Source organism: Coturnix japonica, chromosome 7 (assembly GCF_054131305.1).
Source record: "Coturnix japonica strain WE chromosome 7, WE-NBRP24, whole genome shotgun sequence".
Lineage (NCBI taxonomy): Eukaryota > Metazoa > Chordata > Aves > Galliformes > Phasianidae > Coturnix > Coturnix japonica.
In genome coordinates, this window is record NC_140669.1 from 32,553,030 (window position 1) to 32,572,550 (window position 19,521).

General features: G+C 43.0%; 1 long non-coding RNA gene across 1 annotated transcript in view; it reads right to left on the reverse strand.

Annotated features, from left to right (window-relative positions):
• Window positions 1-4,162: 4,162 nt before the first annotated feature.
• LOC146760159 (uncharacterized) overlaps window positions 4,163-19,521 on the reverse strand; it is an 89,659-nt gene continuing 74,300 nt past the window's right edge. Inside the window, exon 3 of the long non-coding RNA XR_014948434.1 lies at window positions 4,163-4,898. This is a non-coding gene — a long non-coding RNA (uncharacterized LOC146760159). The remainder of the gene's footprint in view (window positions 4,899-19,521) is intronic.

A 19,521-nucleotide genomic window follows, 5' to 3' on the forward strand; every position in this document is an offset into this window, starting at 1 on the left:
CAAGATTTGCCAGTTACTTTACAAGTTAAGCCTGTCAGTTTAGCACTAAATCTTAGACTTTAAAATGGTAAAAGGAAAAAAAAAAAGTCCTTGTTTCAAAGCTGGAAAATTGAGCTTGTCTGAGATATTTTATGCTTGTGTTTGGGACTCGCAGTGATTGATTCATGGGTTTGGGAATGGTGCGTGCTGACAGTCCTGACCAGCCTGCCTTCATTCCTTGAGCACAGATTAAGCTCTACTGTAAACAAGCTAAAAGGAAGAGATGGATGAATAAACATCATTATTTTGCAGCTTGCCATTACCTCCCACCTGCAGCACTTTCCAAGTAGCCAGTGTTCAGCCTCATCAGAGAGGTGAAGGTCTCTCTGCCTCACCATCATGTCTGCAGCCACCCAGGTCAACGTTGTAATTAAGACCAGAAGCTTGCATCCCTTTGCTGGATGGGACATGAGAACTTTTTGCTGGAGGAGAGATTCTGGAAAAGAGTTCAAGGTGTAAAACCTGTTTTTCCTATAGTGATCTAACAGTCAGTCTTGTTCCCCCTACTGTAAATCACCGGATAGCCTCTGTTTGACTGGGACGGAGCAGCACTGGTGCCACTGGAGCAGTGACCAGCCACCACGTGGAGAAGCATGCTCAGGGAACCTTTGTCCTTTCCCTTGGCAAACACATTAGCAGACATACCTGAAAAGATCATCTGCAGACAAGAGACACCATCCAGACACTGCAAATTGAATGGCCGGCTTGAGAACCTGCTCAGATTTCCTGCAAATCCTGCAAATATGCACAAGATGCATCCTTTGTGGGTGGTGTTCTCAAGGCACTTCACTTCGGTCTAAATGCACTGTCTGTGACTTAAGCAAACCTTGGATCTCTCATCTCATGTACTTGCTATAACAGTTCTGGCGTGGTGAAGAGAGCAGGGGAAAGGAAAAGGCTGTATTTGGTATCTCAGGGTGCTGGCACTGTTTGTCCATAGAGGTGCTGGATGTCCCATCCCTGGAGACACCCAAGGTCAGGCTGGAGGGGATCTGAGTACCTGATGGATCTGTAGGTGTCCCTGTTTATTGCAGGGGATTTGGACCAGATGGCCTCTAAGGGTCCCTTCCAACTCAAACCACTCTTTGATCCTATGATATTTCTGCTCCCTACCAGGAAAGTGAGAGCGTGACTCATGTTTGAAAGCAGAGGGTCAAAAATTCTCCTATGCAGCATTTAATGAAAATCATCTCATTTCTCCCTTCCACTCTTTCCCTGAGGCAGTTCTCATAGAAACGTCAGTTTTCAACTTACTGTGGGAGTTTTACTGACGAGAAGTCCATCTTTCCATCAGTAAAATAATAAAGCCCCTCTAATCTGATACACGGGTGAAAAGAAGAGTGAAAGAAAAGTAAGGTTTTTCTCATTTCTCCAAGCCTAATACCATTTTAGCTGCAGTTTCCTACTTCTTTTATGGCTCCTAGAGGTCTAATTGTCATTAGAGTTTAATTGCATCTTGGCTTGCTTTGGGAAGCAAAGAAAGAAGCAGCCTGTGCTGGCCACTGGAGACAATCATCTGCTCTTTTGAAATGCATGTGTGCGTGTGTCTGCTTTCTCCTTTCATCTTTACACAAATGAGGAAGTAGGAGCTGCTGTGATCCTCCTGCACCTGACAGCTCTCCCTGTCCAGCAGCTTTACAGCCTGTCCAAGAGCTCTGGCTCCTGGGACTGAACCAAGAGCGTTGCACGGGGCTGTGGATTTGGCTGTCAGAACCAGACACAGCCTCGGGAGGGGCTGTTTTTCATTCTACCACCCCTTTGGTCTCGCTGCCATCCCTGGCTGCAGCGTTCAGCAGGTGTTGCTCTTCCTTTTGTAGCAGACCCTTTGGAAAAAGACATCATGAAACAAGCAAGCAAAACAGAACAAAACACCCTCCATTTGCACAAGGAGAGGATATAAAGGTTTGTTGGGGCACAAATCATCTTCCTCTAGTAACAAACAGAAGTGGCTATAACTTCGTTGATCTGAACCAACATTCGGGTCTGTAGCCAGATTATGTTCTTGTTTCTGTGTCTGAGCACAAATTGATTTCAATGGGAACAAAACGAGGGAGCAAATGAGAACAGTGTCCTTTGTTTTGTGTCATTCAAAGTCATTGAGGTGCTGCTCAAGCGAGGCACTGGGAAGGATTGCTGGAAGGCTGAGAGGGAACCAGACCTCAAAATGTGTGCTGCTGGACCAGGGAGACAACACTGGATTGTCCAGCTTCCCGTGAAGGTGCTGGGGGGCTCCAAGCAGACCCAATCAGCACTAAAGCTTCATATGAAAGAGGCAAAATAAACCCAGCAGGTTGTACCCAAGCTTAATGACCTTTCCTGCTCTCCCTGGGAGCTCAGGGTTCACCTCCTGGGGTTTCTGGCTGCAGGGGCTCAGTGGTGCCTTGGCTTCTCCTTGCAGCTCCTTATGGAGTGGCTTTGTGCCGGGCTGTGAGCACATGTTCAGAAGGAAGGGGTTGATTTCTGGGGCCTGTGGTTCAGCTTTCTAATGACGCGTGAACGCTGGGGGCAATTTGTATTTTTATTTTTATAAATAGATGTTCTGTTTCCTTGGATTTCTGGCGGTGTGAGGTTTAGCACACTCGTTACTCCTGGCATTTAAGACCAAAAAATAAGGAAAAATAATAATCAGACAGTTCATGATTTTTCTTAATAGCATCCAGGGGACAGAAAGCAACTTCCTCCCCCTCCCCCCTCACATCCCTTCCAAAGCAGCAGTGATTCAAAACATGAGGGCCGAGTGAGCAAAGTCGTACCATTTCAAGAGCAGCACCAGTAGCAAAGCCTACAGTTCTTCCCCTGTGGCTAAAAAGGCACTAAAGGTCTGGGACGTGTAAAACGTAGGTGGATTCAGGATGATCATTACCTAAACAGTATTATCAGCTTTAGTCTGAGCTGAAATTAATTCACCATACCAGTGTGTTCATGCTTTAGTCCTCCTCAAAACAGATGCATAGAAATAACACTCAGAATGACCAGGGATGCAAATGCAAGTAAAAGTGAGGCTGATATCTTGCTGATTTATTACTGATTTCAATGCAATCAAAACATAGAACTTGCAGTAAGACTATAATGATAGTTCCATGCATTAATATATAGTTAATTAGTGCTTTAGGAGATAGGCTGATGATGTATAGGGGTGTAAGGATGCACTGGCTCTCCTGGCATCCGGCTTCCATGGAGCTCACAGATTGCTTCCCCATGCAGGGTGAGAGGAGGACACACTGTCCTCTCTCTAGGCCTCTCTGACTGAGGATGTCAGTCTGCAAGCCTGCTGTTCATCAGCCTTGCCCCAGAAATTAACTGCAGTTAAGGTCAAGTGGTTTCAGAAAGCATCTGAGCAGGCAATGAGCCTCCATCATAAGGAAACCACGTAAGAAATCAAAGCAAGCATTGTACAGCCCTCCAACCAGGAACTGGTAGTGGATCTGTGAAGAAATCTGGAGTTTTACTGAAGGGGAGAAACTGGGATAATCATGCTTCACATGACTGTGAAGCAGCTGGATGGTCTTGACACTTGACTCACAGAACCATGCCCCTATCACCTGGCGCCATCTCTGCTAGCTCCCTATAGCCTTGATGGCACCTCTGATCTTGGCTTAATGCAGGTAAGCAGATCTATAGCCTTCTCTGAAGCCCTCTGAAGAGCTGCAAGGTCATAATCAGAACTCTAATCTATACCAGCAATGCTATTGCAGCATGAGTCAGTGCAAAAAGCTTGAATAACTATTTCTTAATAAGACAACCAGGACAATCCTGCCTGCTTAGCCTTGCATTCCCTCTCCTTCCTGACCACATACAGCCTTCTCCCCAGACCTGGAAGCTCTGCATGCTGTGGGCAGCCAAGCAGTGGGGTGAGGGGCTCAGGCTGGGAGAATCTGATTGCTGCTGGATTCTACCTAGCCTGTTTTGCTGCTGTGACACACAGCAGGCAAACTATGTGTGGGCTACAAGTTGCACTGCGTCATTCCTCAAGACGCCACAATCTTCCTGATTGCATGACTTCATCACAGTGCTGAAATCTTCACAATTTATGGGGATTTTGATGCTGTTGGCTCTTGTTCAGGGTTTCTTTTCTTCTATGTTTATTTCATATTTTACATGACTTTTTGCATTTATTTTTTTTCATATGAGCAGGCTCTCATAATGCAACACTTGATTTTTTTTGCAATGTACCCAAGTAATTCTACACCAAATGCTCCCCTCTGGAACAAAGGGAAATAAATGCTGTATGTATCACACGATGGGCAAACACTCTGCAGCATGTCTGGGAACATTCTCATGCTAGGGACCAAGCTGGCTCTGCAGATACACTCAGTTGGCCATATACCATAATTGCAACACATACAGATGCAACAACAGTCGGACAGTGGGCTCGTGGAATGAGTTGGGCTGCATTTCTTTTGTGTTTTCTCATTCCTAACCCGTCTCTGACCTGGAATCTGGCATTTCACCCACCATTGTTACGTGTGGGTTCTTCTGGCTGAGGTCCCTGCATGCCTGCTGGGTGTGCAGTGCATGGCAGGGGATGTGGCGAGGTTAATCCCACCTGCATCATCATGCATCTAGCAGAACACTGTCTTAACATAAATATCGTGGCTCCAGCAATTTCCAACAGCGCTTGTTTCCACAGTGCATGCTCTTGAAGCTATTCACTGCCTTAAGGAGCTGCTGAGTGCTGGATGGAGGAGAAAATATCACATACACTTCTCTTGAGATGTAGTCAAATGCAGGAGGAACATGAAAAGGTACTTCGTGTGCTGGCTGTAGTCGTGCAATAGTTGTCAGGAGAGTGATTTTGGATTCAGAAAGCCTGAATTTCACTCAATTCCAGACTAAAGCTCCAAGTGTGCATCTCAAATCTGTGGAGAAAAGGAGGAAGACATCAGGGGGGTTATAGAAATAAGAGGGGTGAGCACATATATGCCTTGGGACACAACAACTCACTAAACCCAGAACAGATCCCAGCCTGGTTTCTGCTTGCATGCCTACATGATAGTGGATATGAGTTCACCAGCTCTTCCTGAGTACTGAGTGCAGCACCTCTAAGGACTGTACCTGACCATTCCCCCATTGTCTATGGCAGACAATGTCAGAAGTGCATACAAACATACACAGAAACAAAGACATTGGCCATACACAGGTGCCCAGATCTTCTCCACTCCTATAAAAGCCAGCAATAATGCTGCACATTTCTGAATGCCATCTCCAGGATCTTTTGACTACTCTGTCTTTATCAGCAGGTTTCTCTTGGGCATCAAACATTGTGCAGCAGTCAACATTTGCAAGTACAAGGCCTGAGGTCCACAAATAGGACATTAAACTCTTCTTCTTTTTAAAAGTTAATGACTTCTAATTTCACTGAACTGTACAGACACTAATTGAAAAACTCCCCACATGGATGAGATTAGTTTGTCAACCAGGAACCTTCACTGCTGGCTGAGAGGAGGATTTGCATGGCTAGTTCTCATTAGAGCTAACACAAATCATATGGGACAAGAATACTCTTCAGAAGAGCTGGGTTAAAGAGCACGTGCAGTGAAAAAGACATGGGGTACTTGGGTGAAGACAAGGATTGCGTGATCTTTTGGTTAAATAAAGCTTTTCTGACAAATGTCCCATAACTCCTAGGATATGGACTAGGAGCTCAGCAACATGGTAAACATTTAATGTGCTCCTTACCTGCCCTGTTCCCCCCAGGGATTTTAACAGCCATTTGACCATTGTCTGCCATCTGTATCTGGAGATACATAAAGCCTATGTCACAGTAGCAGAAGGCATACAAATAGGTCCATATTCTAGGGAGCTCACTTCCAAGACATGTTGGCAGATACAAGAAAAACAGAAGACAATGTAGCAAAGGAAATGATGACTATCAAAAGCTCAGTAGATGACAACCCCAGGTATCAAAGATGAACAGCAATTGTATTAGCAATGTTTCATTGCTATCACCCTGCAGACTCTTTTTAAGGGGAAAATACATAGAGAGATTGCAGGTTTGATTAATATAAAGCTAGTAATTCATAACTATAGGTGAAGAAAAGTGGTGAGGAGAGGTTTGGATGATTAATCTCTGACATGGCTGAAGTCACGCAAGAGGCAACAGCAAAGCAGATGTTTGCTTTCTTATCTTCTCAGTCCTACTTCAGTGCCTTAACAACTGATGTAGAAGTCCTTACTGGCTTAAATACCTCCAGGAACAGGGCATCACTCTAGGAAGCCTGTGCCAGCACCTCATCATGCTCTCAGTGTAAAATTTCCCCCTGTAAAAGACACTGCTGGTGTTGTCTTCTCTCATTATGGACAAACTTAATTTAGAAAGGAGGATGAAAAAGAAAGATGCGTAAGCTCCTGCCTTTCTCGTGGTTTCTTGGTAGGCCCCATCCAAGTCTTGCCAGCAGACCCAATGCTCCTCTCTCAGTACAACCTGCTTTCTGACATGCCTTAGGTTGCTGCTGTCCATTTCACTTGAAAAGATGATCAAAGCAGAAGGGCCAACAGTTTCTCAGGTCACCTCCTTGGATCCTCTCTCAAGTCTGAATGCACTGTAACCAAAAAGATATTTGCTACTGATATATAAAAGTGTCCCAAACTGCAAAGAGTTCCACAAACTTCAAGGTTAAAACCTTTGTAAAAGCATGGAAACATCTTTCCATCCCTAAAATAAATGAAGCTTCTGAGAACAAGAAGAAGACTGCAGCATCACCATAAGCTTTTGCCCCTGAGCTGATGCCTCTTTCCCAAGGAAGACCAAGAAACTGAGCAGTGGTGGAAAACTGACACGTTGACAGTCAAATTAATTAATCCTGTCCTAGAACAAATTCTTGGTAAATGCTGTAATGAGCCAGCTAAGCATGTTGTCTAAAGTAAAAAAAGAAACGTTACAAAACAGATTCTCTTGCAAAATCCTTGCCCAAGAACTCCAAACTTGCATTGCTCATGCCACAAAAGAAGGTACCTCTTGCTTTAGCTTTCACCCAACACTTCCCTCATTGCCAAGTGTTTTAAAATCTCACAGCAATATACTTCATAGGTTTCCCAAACCTGCATGTTCAGGAGACAGGGAGGGGAGGCAGGAAAGTGAAACAATTAGGCCAGCAGATGTCTAAATATCATTTTCTCCATGTACCTAAACCATAGTTGAATTTTAGCCTGCAGCAAGGCTCTCTCTGACAACTTCTCCATCTGTTTGCATCCAGGAGCTCCCCAGCAGAGAAACCAGGTGTCCTATCTGAATGCGTGCATGCAGTCAGCCACCACACTTTAAATACAGAGTATAAAACACACCAACAGAGCAAGCTGCAGTCCATCAGGCGCTATCTACCTCATTGCCTGTGGAAAATGGCTTCAGTATGTGTGAAAGATATGAAGCTGCCCGTTCCCAAGATCTCAGAGCTTGCATAAGTGCCTTCCCCCCAAGCTGCCCTCCCTTCTCCTCCTTTCAATCACCAAAAAAAAAAAAAAAAAGATGTACCTGTTTTTATTCAGTTTAATATGTCTGAGTGTATGCTGACAGTTAGTTCACTTGCTGCTGCCATTGGGAAGGACTGGCAGAGCTGGGGCTGCAATGTGAGAATTGCATCAAATACATCAAAGAGTCAAACTGGAACCATATGGATGAACTGTGATACGAGCAGCATGAGAAAGACAGGGGACAAGTTTCAGTGTTTTGATAGCTCCCACTATCATTTTTCATAGTCCTTGGCTCCAAAATGTCCTCCCATGTTCCTTCTCTGTAGCCTACCTAGACTTAAGCAAAGCCTTTGACACTGCCTTCCACAGTATTCTCATGGAGGAGCTGGCAGCTTGTGGCTTGGACAGGTACACTCATTGCTGGGTAAAGAACTGGCTGGAAGGTCAGGCTTAGTATCTTAATTGATAGTAAGTTGGGAGGAAATGTCTATCTGCCTGTACCTTGTGAAGCTGTGTACTGTGAAGCTGTACCTTGAATACAGGAGCGTTTAGATAAGGGACATGGTTTAGCAAGGAATATTGACAGTAGGTAGACTGTTGGACTGGGTGATCTTAGAGGTCTTTTCCACCCTTGGTGAGTCTATGATCCTATGGCTCTCCTTGCACAAGCTGCTCACTGAAGCACTCACCTTTGATTCCTCTGATTAGATATGAATTAGATTAGAAAATAATATGTATATTATATAATGTATATTATACATATATAAATATAATATTAAATGTAAAATAATATTATAATTATAATTTATATAATATAATAAATATAATGCATTATGGTGTATAAATAATTAAAATAAAATTAACTAATTTCTTTTAAGGATTGGAAAGGACCCAATAGAACAAACTCCTTTCATGAGCAGTGGGTGACCCCATTCCACTGGATGCAAGTTAGACACATAAACAGTGTGTTTAGCTGAACTGACACACCATGGATTCTAGCCTAAATTCACAATAGGAAGTCTCTAGATGAAGCACAAAGTGATCAGCACTTCTCAAATCCCAACCCAGCACCACTGGACCCTTCATAATATTTGAAGCTCATGTTCATTTATGGCATGTAAGAAAAACTGCCGAACCTCCCCGTTCTCTCCCCAACCCATCAGGCACCCAGTAGAAGTTTGTAGAGACCTGACCTGGGAGACACTCTCTCCAAATTCAAGTTCTCCTTCACTGTTTATATTAGTCTCTTTTAAAGCAGAAACTTGATATTTACTACACAATTTCCTTCTCTGTCACGGGCATTCACAGAGACAATAACTTTGGTTACAAATGTGGGATTTATTTTAGTTTAAGAGAACATTTTAGGAACTAGTTGAAGAAAGGAGGAGAAACAACATCAGAATTCCACAGAACTTCATCTGACCTCAAAATATATATTACTATTCCCTCGCTGTCGTAAGAGATTTCTCCTTTAAAATTCATTCAGATTCTGAGGCAGCTCCAACTGCAATAATTTTATTATTTTGATATTAGAAAGATATTTCTGGCAGGTAGCCACTGGCTAAGGGATAAGCAAGGGAAGATGCGACTGGGAAAATGTTAACAAACAACCCATCAGCTCTGCACATAAGTGAATAGTGAGGAAAGCACTGAACTCACTGGTATTTGCTTTTTCATGGCCTGTTTGGCAACCTTTCCACTAGAAGTCATGCAGAGGACAAGACAAGTCAGGAACCTGTGCAGAACAAGAGACTAGCTTGAATGCAGTTAGATGTTGGAGGTGACTAAATGAATTATATGTTTTTGTGTTTTTCCATGGGGGCCATCAGTAGCTCCTGCAAACTAATCCATGCTCAGTGTGATTGGAAGAACTTGGCATTACCAGTCTAAGACCAGAGAGAAGTTCTCTGTGATCGTTTTAAGATGTGCTGTCCTAAAGGTACTATCACCAAATCAGCTATGCAGTGCCATGGTAAAGCAGGAGGCAGCGAAGCAACTTCAGCCCATGCCATCTGAGATCCTGATCCCACAGCCTGGCATATTTTGAATGCCAGTTTCCACTAAAATGTGATAAAATCTGGAAACTTCTTACCCACCTTTGGCAACAAAGACAAGTGTCACTGCTGTACAAAGCATGCATTAAATCCTCCAGACCTCATCCTCACTTCCCCAATACTTGCTGGTGGTAGACGATCCAGCTTGTATCTTTATGGGGAGATGGCTGGTACATCTGGTGAACAAGTGGTGCAACTCCCTCTACACGCCTGGCCCCTTCTCTTCACCTGACTCCTGATGGATGCAACAGCATTGAAAACTCCCAGACTTGGTTTGGAAGTGCCAGGAAATATCTTTACTTTCTGTATGTTTTTCAAACACAAACCTGATGGTTCTTTCAAGAGGAAGAAAAAAAAAGGGGGGAGCTAAAATGAAGTGATCAGGTTGCACACACCAATATGAAAGGTTTGGGTCAGCTTCTTATTCCGAAATGAAGAACAAAAACAATTTCAAGTTAACTTGGCTTTACTCCTTCCTTTCTGTCATGTGGTGCTGTCTTTAGCTTCAACAGTTCCCTGAACAGTGGAAAGGAAACATAAAGTCATGAGGAACCAGGACTTAAAATGGAATCTTAGTTTTTCAGTCAAAGATGGTTCCAACTTGTGTGTAAAAGACATTTTCTTGAACATTAAATGTAGTCTAGCCACATAAGAAAGCAAAAACTTGCTGAAAAAGCAGAATAGCTCAATTTTCCTCTAAGACTCACCCTTTGCAGTTGATCTGCAGGCAAGTCAGCCACAGGACATAGACACGGCTCTTGTGAGCCTCAAACACACTGAAGAACAACTATGTGCTGTAGCTCAAGCAACCATGGCTCTCTGTATCAGTAAAGTAACCTGGTTCAATCCCAGCTACAGGCCGGCAGTAAAGAAGAAAAACAGCTCCTGGCACAAAACGTTCAGCGCTGTTAACAAAAGCTGTGAGGCTTTTTCCCCTTCAGCTCAACACAGTCATGTTCTAATTTCCTGAAATCCCGGCAGGCCACCCTAAGCCTCCAGCAGCTGTTTAAGAAAGAAGAATCTACTATAAAGAAAATGCTGAAGGCATCTAGAATAGTTGTCTGCTTGACCACAATCCTATTGAACAAGAGTAGCATTTCAGTAACACTTCAAAGACACTTCTTAAGAGGATCCCTCCTTCAGGGGACACGCAGTCCCCTGCCCAAATCAGAACCCAGGAAGAAGCAGAACTAACTGGTGTATCAGATGGAGTGAGAGCTCTTCTCCAAGTGCCCTACTCCATATGTTTACATGAACATGAGGAGCAATCGAGCACCTCATTTCATGTTTGTTATCCTTAATTGGGGTAACAATCCCATCACACCTCCCTAATCTGTTGGGTTTTTGTTTTCCACCTGCCTTTTATTTTATTTCTGGCTCTTTATGGTCTCCCTTTCCAGCTGCTTACTATTATCACCTACAATTCTAATCCCTCCTTAACTGCTCACATAATCACCCTTTTATTTGGGAACCTGGATTCATACCCTTTGATCCACAGGTTGTCCTTGTATTTCCTGATTCCGTTTTGTTCCAGGGTGTCCAGCCATTTCCAAAGTCCTGGGGCTCTCATTTGATATAACTTGTCCTTCCTCACAGCAAAAGAATCAAGTAAATAGTTGCACCAGAGCACGTGTGATTGGTTTAACATCTTTGCTTAGATATGGTCTGTAATTTGCATTTGAATTTGTTGGACCTCCTCTTTCACATGTTGTAGACAGGCAGCAGCAGCAGTACTGCAATTCTTGCTATAGATCTTCCTACCACTTCAGCTGTGCACACAAAGCACTCTGAAACTCAGTTCCTTACAATCTATTGTGTAGAGTTTGGGGCATGTCAAAGCAACCATGAACCAAGATGCAGCATCTGGATTCCCAGAAGTGGCTAAGAATACCTGAAGCCTATTTCAGGTTGTATAGTAGGAAGAACTTGTCTGTAAGTGCAGTCAGACTCATCATATGAGCTCTCTAAGTGGTGCTCGAAAAGTAAAGGCAAACAGAACTGCCACTCAGTGAAAAAAAAATACCTAACAGTAAATGATATGGAAATACTACAGTGGATGTTTATAACCACAATGTTACAGACTCCTCAAGAGAATAGACAGATGAGTGAGAGGATCAGCATATAGGGAATCTGATCAAGGCACCAACAGTGTGATCATTCTTAAATTGCATTATGTGTATGCCAAGAGCTACTGAACAGAGGCCAAGCAGCTCATCCAGAGCTACAGCTCAGCAAAGACCACTGTACTAAACACAAACGGAAGGGAGAAAGAGACCAATCCCTAAGACACAGCAGAGCTCCACTGGAAGGCTCCTGTGGCTTTAGTCCCTCTGACTGGCAAGGAGCCACATCAGATATATTTCTAAGTTGTTGTTTTCCTGATCCTAGCTTCTCCCTGTTTTCAACTCTGTAGTCAAGAGCTTCCATTTTCATTTGAGTAGTACTCTCTCTTTTTCTCTACCCTCTGAAATCTCAACTAGTGTTAAAATGCACTAAGATGAATGTGAAAAGGAATGAAGTAGATTTCTTCTCACATTCAAACGAATCCATTTCATTTTAGTGCATTGGAACTGTAAGAGCTGGAGAGCCCTTACCTTCCAGGCTGTAAAATCAGTAGGCTTCTTTTTCAGTCTTTTTCAGAGGTGACACATCCCTGTGTCTTCACCTTCTGGATTAAGTTCTCTCAAATCCAAAACTGTTTCCCCAGTGAGGTATTTACAGACTGAGAATGAGTCTATACTTGCTCTTCTTTTTTGCATAACCTCTCCTTTTTATTGTATCTTCAGTTAGGAATGGAATCTTACTGTTGGTATTACATGAAAGAATTAGTAAAGGGAGTCACTTTCAAGTGACAGATTGGGATAGACTGAAATCCTCCAGTGTAGCTTGACTTGGATCCCATCAGACAGCTGAAAAGGAAGTGGAGTTAGCTAAAAAGCAGCTGCAACATAAAGTACTGTCACATATCAAGAAACTTCTAAACTGAGGGAAATTATTTTAAGTGGTGGTGTTAACTGGGAATCTCCAAACATTCAGATTTTCTACCATACAGATGTTTTCTTTAAGTGGGGGATTTCTAGTAATCATTAATGTTAACATATTTTTGTGATTAGGTAAATACGTATTTATTTAGCCTTCAGATCTGAAGCAAGAATAGATTCACATCAGTTTCAGCCAGTCTTCCAACCACTTGTTCTAAATAGCCAGCTTTTGTAGGAAACTGGGATGCATTTTGACATCTCTGTGGATGATTTATGATTGAGCCATTTGATTCACTCCCATGCCCTGTTCTTTATTCTGCTGTGATACATTCTACCTCTCAACAAATAAATGCATCATTCTTCCTTTCAAAGGATATGATTCAACTCAGCTTATCAAAACTATGACTTCTGTTGTTAATTAATATAATGCGTGCACATAGCTAAAACTTCAAGATCCTTGAGGTCCCTTCCAACCCAGGTCAAAACAGTAGTTCAGTTCAGATTTGGATTATTGCTCAGATTGGAGTAAAGGAGACCTTACTGCATAATGAAAAGGCACCAAAACAACTTCCAGTCTACTCCATGAGAAGTACTGATAGTTTGGCACCCAAAGGTATTAAAGCCTTTATCATTTAAATTAAGTGGTTCAGAGTTTTCATTTTCCACACCAAGGGATCTGAGAGAAAAATTACCAAAATCCCACCTCATACCTAAGGTACAGGCGATCCTTTTCACCACACACAGATATTTCTGCAAAACACTGAATTTAAGGCAAATCATTGCCCAGTTCGCAATGACTTTACATAAGACTGGGCACATGACTTCTCACTCTCCCTTGGACAGGCATCCTTGCACCTGGCCCCTAGCCCTGGGGAGTGAAGGACCAGTTATGTTGCACTGTGAAACTCCCAGCTGCCTCCAGCTCCTTCCTGTTCTTCATCTCCTCTACCCTCTCATTCCTTCACTGCAGCCTGCCACTGCTCTCTATCACAGGTGAGAGACTACGTGAACAACAGGGAGCAAGCTTGGGAGAATTATTTTAAAACCCATTAAGGGAGTCACCTAGAGTTTTATGGTGCTCTGGTTTTAAAGCTCTGAAGAGCCTGTATTTGATGTGTAACACACAGCCTGCAGGCATCGTTTCACAAAGTATTCACCTCTTACCTCACGCTGCTGTGCCAGTTGCCAGTTACCTAGTTTTACTTTGATGTCTCTCATGCTTACACTGACAACGCTGGTAGAAGAAATCTCAGGAGATACTTCGTTATGAAAACAAGACCCAAAGATGCAACTGATATCTTAAGATCATAAAGATCCTACAGCGAACAGGGAAGTATTCCAACTTCAAGGACTTGTTGGCTTTTTTTTTTACTTTTCATTTCACCAATTTCACCCGGGAGCAATTTGCAGCAATGCTAATTGTATGTTTTCCCTGAGCTGTGCAAAGTTATAGGCCAATTATTTCTCTTCCACCCCTGCCATGCATTGTGGGTTGCTGAAAAATTCTGAAGGAAGAAGCCAATTTTTTTTTGCTCAAGCAACAAATCAACATTCCTTCATTTCCAGCCACCAGTCATAGCTGAAGGACACAACCTCCACATGCAAATCACTATAGAATCATAGAATCACCTGGGTTGGAAAAGACCAACATGGTCCCCAAATCCAACCATCAAACTGACATTTTGAGTCCAATTACTAAGCCATGTCTCTATGCAAACCTAAATGGCCAACTTTGACAAGATGCCCAACTTATATGTAACTAAAACAAGGTGATTTCAATCCCAGACAGACTGAGGTGCCGAAGATCAGAAAGCAGGCTAACATCACAGGTCTCAATGAAACAGAGGCACCTTTTGATCCCAGATCATGACTTCAGTGGGATAAGCAGGTATCTCAAGATAAAAAAGGTCTGTCGATTAGACCTCCAAGAAGTAATGCCGGAGTTGCAATGCTTGTTGTGTTAGAGTGCTTTGTTAGCTATTACATGCGCCCCAGCAGAACACAGACTAAAATAGGCCAAGGGAAGAGAATGTGTGCAACACAAACCTACACCCCCACATACCCTATTTCCTCTGGGAGAGCCTCTCCAGGTGAAAGATCATCTGTATTGGTGTGACTCTGCTGAATCTGGTCCTGATGTGCATTTCAGATTCACCGCTGCAAAGCCCTGTTAATTCTCTGGCATGTCCATTAAGACCACAAATGCATTGCTTCTCTTCTGGGATAACTCACTGGAAAATGAAGCATCCGGTCAGGTTCAGAGAAGTGATTTGGAGGTGAAAAGCTCCTTAACCTCTTTTGAAAACTCCACAGTTCCAAACTGTGCCATCTGAGATACAATTTTTATGTGCAGCTTATAGATCACAGCAAAAACAATAGGCCAAAGACCTATCAGCTCTTTTACGTGTCCTTGGCAAGGTTACAAGAGAGCAATTCATTTCCCTGGGATCTTTTACTTTCCTATAAATTCCAAGAGCCACATTTAAAAGTGAATTGGCAGATGTGTTTTTTATTGTAAGGAAATTTGTTTTGCTTCAGCAACAGACAAACATCTTCAGTCATAAACAATGAGAGGGAGGGTAGTTTTCCACCGAAGCTAGCCATAGTAGACAAGCAGAAGGAAAAGCTGCATTACGTGGTAATCGACAAAGAAGGCCTGCAGAAAGCTGAATAACAATATTTGTCCAGAAATCCAAAAGGGCAGACACTTTTGGAAGTCTATGGAATGTGTTACAAGTCGTAATCCTCCCAGCAGAACCTCAAAACCCTTGGCTTCTTCTTCTCTTTTAAATTCAGAACTTGACAGCTATTTAACCAGAACCACAAGTGTTAGAGGTGGAAAAGGCCTAGGGATTATCTAATCTGTTCCATGACTTGAACAGAGAACACTAAGACTGTGCTGCGTAAGTGATACAAAAATGCCTGCACAAGAAAGAATGAACAAAGCTGATGCTGAAAGTCCAAAGTAGCATGTTCCACTCAACTTGAAACTCACTGATTATCTTCTAGCCTGAGGAGGTGCTGTGATAATGCTCTTGATGAGAAGGATGATAGAGTTGCAGTCGGCGCTGATTCAAAGCTACTGATGATGCCCACACATGAAGAATTAATCTTTCCAAGTAGTGTCACCCACTGAGCAGGTTTCAAGTTAGGGAAAAAAAGGCAAGAGCATTCATCCACCACCAGAACATGAGTTTTTTATGCTTTTATAGGAATGTTGTTTTGAGTCTTACGAAACAAACTCTCCATAAATCACATCATAAAATATATCCAGACTGATTGTTTACAGGAAGATCTGCACTGTCAAGGGTATTTGTGTGTGTGTGTGTGTGTGTGTGTGTGTGTGTGTTAGTTGGTTTTGTTTGTTGTTTTGTTTTGTGGACAATCCAGGTTCAGAAAAGTAGCATTCCTCTGATGTTGGAGATAGAACACTTCATTACATGTGGATTCAAAACTGCTTACAACTTAAATAGCTGAAGTTCCATCAGCCACTGGCAAATGAATTTCACCACCACCACCTCCTTATTTTATTGGTATTAATATTTCAGCTCTGCAGGTCTGCTATTAAAAAGTTTGTGATTTGCTGAACTTTTCACCCTACTTCTTCCACAAGGTTGGAAGCACACAGGAGGACAACACAATTATATTACTTGCTTGCTAGGTAGGAAAAGATGATGATCTAGATCTTCACTCATGACCTTATGAGTCTTCTGAAGGATGGCTTGAAGATAACAGTCCCCTCTCCTGGTGGAGCAGGTACCAGTTGTAGTGGATAGAGGAAGAAGAAAGTCCAACCCTAACAGAGGCGATTGTAACTGGAAATAGCATGAGATCCAGTAAAGGTTCATACGCTGTCAGAAATCTGTTCAGTGCTCATTTGCCCTGAAAGGGGCTCATCTGCAGCAACCAGTGGACTATGGATGTCCATGCTGTCCCGTGGTGCCAGCAGATTGCAGAACCTCACCAGTGCCTTCCTTCTTGAATACAATATGCAAGAAACATACCAATAAAATCTCATCTCTTATTCAATCCTTCTGTGTTCTTGGAGGCCTGAGAGAGAATTTTTCCCATACAGGATTTTTTTCTGTACTCACATATGACCTTGATTCTGGAGGAGGAAGCCTCTCTACATGCACAGCAAGCACTCTTCTCACCCACTAAAGTAATACACCATACAAAGCAAGAGATAGGTCTTAATCCAGGGCCTTTTGAGGACATTTACATTGCACTGAAAAAAAATTTGGCTTGCCCCTGTACTATGCCACTGCTTTCTGATGTGAGCACTGTCATCTTAGCACACGATCCACACAGACACAGCTCATTCCTTGGATGTCCCACTGGTTCCACCTACATCTAAACAGGAAAAGGGATCCTTAACTCCTCCATCTTAGAAGCTGATGAAGGCAGAGTCAGATTTGTCCAGATCACTCCCATTCCTCAGATGTTCAAAGGGGTAGATAAGCTTTGTTTTCAGAGCAGGTTTTGGATGTGTTGAAACACGTTAGTCAAGTGACAGAGGAGTCTGAACCAAAGTTCAGACTACACATGGCAACAAAAAGGCAGCTCATCACCAAAGCTCCCAATGCCACTGAAACAGCCTGAAATGTGGATCTTAAGGTTTTGACGTTAACATCTGCACTAAATACAGAGTAAACCAATTCTTTCACATGCAGAAATTCTGCAAGCAGATGGCTACCACCTCTGGAGCATGAAGTCCTTCCTCTGTCCTTGACTTTGCGTGCCACTGCCCTTATCGAAATGAGTAATGACACATCCCCAGCTGGAACACAGGCTGTGTTGGTATCCAGCAGCCCAGATGCTTTGCTTGAAGTCTCCAAATCCCTCCAATCTGTAAGACTGTGCTGGAAGGATCAGGAGCAGATTTATCCTGAGATTTCTGGCACTTCTCCTTCCAACCATGGCCAGCAGCTCCAACAGAAATGCCTCTCTTTTATGTTTTGGCACTTCTAGTGTTGGCAGGAGGCGGAGGAGAGGAAAACAAACCTGAGCCTTCCAGAAACTCCATAAACAAACAAAGATTTCTTTTCAGCGTGGCTCTGAAGATGGCCAGAGATCTGGGAAGCAGAAAATGGAGGGAGAATTATAGTGTCAGCATCACTTACTGTTTCTCCTAAACACAACACAAATCAGAGCTTGCACCTCTCCAGCACATTTTACCACTGTGACATCCAGTTAGGACAGAAAGGTGTTCTGTCAGGGATCCCTTGAGAATGGCAAAAAATAGGCATGCTTGAGGGTCTGCCTTGCCAGAGGGGCACTGAGAAGGGCTGGCAGCCTGAGAAAACATGCTTTTTAGGCCACAAAAATGAGGGATAGGCTTGGGAACATCACAACAAAGCAGGCCACGGGAAGGCAATTCCATGCTAGGCTAGTGCACCGCGGTGCTGAGTGGTTTTGTCTGGACTTTGCATCTCCAGAGGGAATGCTAACACATTTGTCATTGTTTTGAAAGGAAACTCTGGTGAAACGTTAAATCAGGCTCTGCTAGAACTCCTAAGAGAGCCTGAGGACGTTTTTAACTCATGTTCCTGGTCTAGGCATACAAGGCAAGTGCTTTTCCAGACACGGAGGCATGTCCAGCAACCTTGGTTGTGAACTGCTGGTCACATAAAAATGAAGCAACTTTGACAGTAGCTCTTCCAGAAGTAGTTTTCTTCTATTTTCTCTTTTTATATAGAGGTGGTCAGGTTAATAGCAGTTGTTCACAGAGCCCTCACAGCAATCAAATCTGGACTTGGGGCTGTTACAGAGGGTACAGCGCCAGAAGAAACAGATAATTATACCTGAACACCCAAACTAAGGCATTAATGCTGTTATAATCATGAGCACTGGGATATGTTACTTATGTGAGCCGTATTGATGAAAAGCTGCTGGCTCTAACCTTAAATCCTTACACTGTTGATAGGACTATTTTCTTACAAATCTAAACCAGTCAAACTGATTCACCATCACATACTGCCCAAACAACCCAAGGAAGTGCTACTACATAAACTGAACTTAAATATATCCAAATTATTTCTTTCTTGGAATTGGACATATTCAAATGGAACCAGTAGTTAAAAGATGATGTTTGCCACATTGATTTAAGAGAGAGTAAGTTCGAGTGACCACAATCTGAAACACACCATTTTAGTAAATGATTGCCTCCTAGCCGAGCATGTTATTTGGCTGTGGAGTCTTCTACTATACAGATGTGATCTGAAAAAAGCCAGTTGGTTAGATAACAAGTTCTCAGCTCCTAATCCCACCATTAATGAATGAGTAAGTAATGAATGACTCATTCCTACCTCTCTGGCTTAGTTTTCATGCTAACAAAAATGAAAATCAATAATAGCTTTTTTCCCTTTCCTTTTCCCTTCCCTTTCTCCTTCCCCTTTCCCTTCCCTTCCCTTTCCCCTTCCCCTTTCCTTTTCCTTCCTTTTCCCTTTCTCTTTCCCTTTCCCTTTCCTCCCTTTCTCCTCTCCTCTCCTCTCCTCTCCTCTCCTCTCCTCTCCTCTCCTCTCCTCTCCTCTCCTCTCCTCTCCTCTCCTCTCCTCTCCTCTCCTCTCCTCTCCTCTCCTCTCCTCTCCTCTCCTCTCCTCTCCTCTCCTCTCCTCTCCTCTCCTCTCCTCTCCTCTCCTCTCCTCTCCTCTCTTCTCCTCTCCTCTCCTCTCCTCTCCTCCTCTCCTTTCTTTTCCCCTTTTTTCTTTTTTCTCATTTTCCTTTTTTTCTTTTTTTCCTTTTGTATCTGCATGAGTGTGATGTTCTGTGGGCTGATTAATGAGGTGATTTTCTGTGAGAGAAAAGGATGCTGGTCCTGCACACACTCTTGCAGACATACTGTTGAAGAAGTGCAGGATATTGTGACAGGGAATAAAGGAAGAGGAAGAGATTCAGCTTACTGCTGTGAAGCCTTGAGGCAATATACTGTTCCTTCCCAACCAGTCCTTTTTTCCCTTTTGCTGTCAAAATCAGCAAGGGATTCCTTGGAAAGACACGTCTTCCATTTTAATGAACACTTACTTATTTAATAAGAC